The 2,261-nt window shown below is 59.1% G+C and overlaps 1 protein-coding gene across 10 annotated transcripts in view; it reads right to left on the bottom strand.

Annotated features, from left to right (window-relative positions):
- GAL3ST1 (galactose-3-O-sulfotransferase 1) overlaps positions 1–2,261 on the bottom strand; it is a 21,908-nt gene extending 19,647 nt beyond the window's left edge. For 2 of the 10 annotated variants that reach the window (XM_011979073.1, XM_011979064.1), the window contains exon 1: positions 2,214–2,261. The gene's annotated coding sequence lies outside the window, so the exon portion shown is untranslated. Of the gene's footprint in view, positions 1–429; positions 609–2,213 lie in introns of those variants that run through there. The other 8 variants (XM_011979077.1, XM_011979070.1, XM_011979067.1 and 5 more) reach the window with 6 other exon arrangements.

The raw sequence follows: 2,261 nt of genomic DNA, 5'->3' as shown, positions 1-2,261 counted from the left end.
AAAAAAAAAAAAAAAACAATATAAAGGTTTGTGAAAAGGTACTGACACTTGCAATGCACAATGCTGGAGATACCTACACCCACCTCTCCACTCCTGGAAACTCCCCTGGTAACAAATGCTGGCTCCACCACCCCGCAGCTGGGCGACCTTGGGCTAGTGACTTCCCCTCTCTGAGCCTTGGTTTCCTAAAAACTGGCAGGTACTATGACGCTTTCACAGGCCTGCTGTGAGGCACGCAGAGCCCTTCACACGCTCAGCGTTAGCTCCTCTGATTGTATTGTGATCCTCCTAGCTCCGACCTGGTGGGGAAGCAGGCTCTGTCTGTTCAGACTTCTAGAAGGACACCATCCCCATCCAAGGAGCCGGAACTAGCAGGGGGGAATGCAGGCATCCTCTGGGCCCCCACTTTCTCCCACCATCGCCCCTCACCTGGAGATTCCAGCAGTCCCCAGCCTGATGACCCCCATGGGCACCTGTGCTCCATCCTGCTCTGCCCTGGAGTCATGTGGAGCCCCTAAAAGGGCTCATCTATATTCCTCACCCAGTCAAAGTGAAGCAAGGAGCCCTTCAGGAGCCTGCAGCCAGGCCCAGAATTCCATTTGTGCATCATTCTCTCAGGTTAATCATTGCCTCTTTCACTGGGTGGCACACCCAGTCCCTCAGAACCCAGTGGGAGGGGCTGTTGGGGACACACTCCTCCCTTGCTGGGTGACAAGAGGGCATCAGACCCATTAAGGGAAGGGGATGCATGGGGACCAGGCGTTCTCTGTCCACAGGGAGCTTCCTTCAGGAAGGGCTCTGCCTGAGCAAGCAGGGAATAAAGCAGGCTGAGGTGGCAGCTGGGAACAGGGCTTCGTTGTCTCTGCTCCCTGGGTAGCAGCCTGCTCACCCGCTGAAGTGTCAGGCGGAGCTGGGAGCCAGGGAGGCGAGGGGGAGGGGTCCAGAGCTGAGGGTTTGGGGCAGCCCAGGCAGATCCAAGAAGGCAGGACCCCAAAGGAGCAGAGAGAGGTCATGGGTTGGGCTGGGGTCCTGAAATGGGGGCCAGGGCAACACTCCTGTGATTTGGAGTCAGCTCAGCTACCTCTGAGCCATGTGACCTTGGACAAGTCACTGAATCTCCCTGAGCCTCAGTATCCCCCTCTGGATAATGGGGATAGGTAGTAATGCCTCCTTCACAGGACAAGGAACAGTGCGTACACAGTGACTGCTCTGGCCCAGGACTGCCCTCCTGTGCCCCCTGTGTGGCCCTGGACAAGCCTCACCCTCTCTGGGTCTCAGGTCACCCCATCAGTAAAGGAAGAGGTTGGATTTTCTCAACTGGAATGGACAGTCCTCCACACCTCTCTGCCCTCTGGAGGATTCTCATGGCACCTGTCACCTGTCACTGCAGCAGCCCAGGGATCAGGTGTCAAGCCTGCTGCCCTCTCTCCCTTTCCTTCCCCCTGGTGTGGGTTACAGCAGCCAGACGTGCCCATCACCTGTCTGGCTCTGGGCAGCTGAGCGGGGCAGTTCCCACTGGGAAGGGCTCGGTCTGTAGTGTGCTCTGTGCTGGTACCAAAATGCTGGCCTGGCACCAACAGGGCAGACCAAGCTGGACCCCCTTCCTGGGCACTGGGCTAGGAAAGAGGAACTGTGGGATTTCCTATAGGACCCCTCCTGGATGCCAGGGTTTGTCCTACCCTCCCAAACCTCTCTTTGGTGGCTTTGCTTCCTCTGGGGTACAGGTCAGGGCCTTCCCCCAGCAGAGGGGATCCATCCCTTACTATGGTCTCCGGCTCCTGCTTTGACCCTCTTTCTGGGAAGGGCTGATGGAGACAGGAGAGATCTCTGCCCCTCCTCCCCTAGGGCTCTGGCCACTGTGTCCAATATTAATCATTAACGCACTCCCAGCTCCAGCCCAGCCCCAGCAGCCTGCCTTCTGCCCCACCCATCCCACCTTCAGGGACTGAGAAGCCCTGGAAGGGGGGTTAGGGGGCAGGGGAAAAAACCAAGGGCATGGAGGGCACCAACCTGCGCCCTCCCTGGCCCCCACCGGGCCACCCACTGGCAGTGGGCAGGGGTACCCAGCGTCTAGAGCAGCGGTGCTGCACTCCTATTCCCCTCCTCCGGCGCGCGGTCCCAGTTTGGGGGTTAGGGTAAAGTGGGCGGTATCCCCAGGGAGTAGAGTGAGGCAGGGCTCAAGCTGGCAGTGGGTGCTAGAGCCCAAGACGTACCTTGTCCCCGTCCTCCTCCGCCTCAGCGTGGGTGGCTCGGCCCGGGCC

This window comes from Mandrillus leucophaeus, unplaced genomic scaffold (assembly GCF_000951045.1).
Source record: "Mandrillus leucophaeus isolate KB7577 unplaced genomic scaffold, Mleu.le_1.0 Scaffold2, whole genome shotgun sequence".
Classification (NCBI taxonomy): Eukaryota; Metazoa; Chordata; class Mammalia; order Primates; family Cercopithecidae; genus Mandrillus; species Mandrillus leucophaeus.
Note: the sequence above shows the minus strand (reverse complement) of the source record. Positions and strands in the feature narration are given on the sequence as shown.